The sequence below is a fragment of the Microcaecilia unicolor genome, chromosome 3 (assembly GCF_901765095.1).
Source record: "Microcaecilia unicolor chromosome 3, aMicUni1.1, whole genome shotgun sequence".
Taxonomy (NCBI): domain Eukaryota; kingdom Metazoa; phylum Chordata; class Amphibia; order Gymnophiona; family Siphonopidae; genus Microcaecilia; species Microcaecilia unicolor.
Genome location: NC_044033.1, coordinates 60,886,732 through 60,886,951, shown reverse-complemented (window position 1 = coordinate 60,886,951; position 220 = coordinate 60,886,732).

Genomic DNA, 220 nt, shown 5'->3' with positions numbered 1-220 from the left:
CACACGGTTTATAGAATATGACCAGCATCCATCGGCACAACTAAATTTACTTGCAGTCAGTTACGCCAAGTAAATCTTGGTGTAAATGCCATCACCTAAATTATGTGTGGGTCAGGCATATTCTATTAGGAACGCCCATGGCTATGCCCCCTTTTCAACTGTACGACTTAGAATTTAGGCACATCACGTCACAGAATACTCAGACAGTTGTGCATGTAAA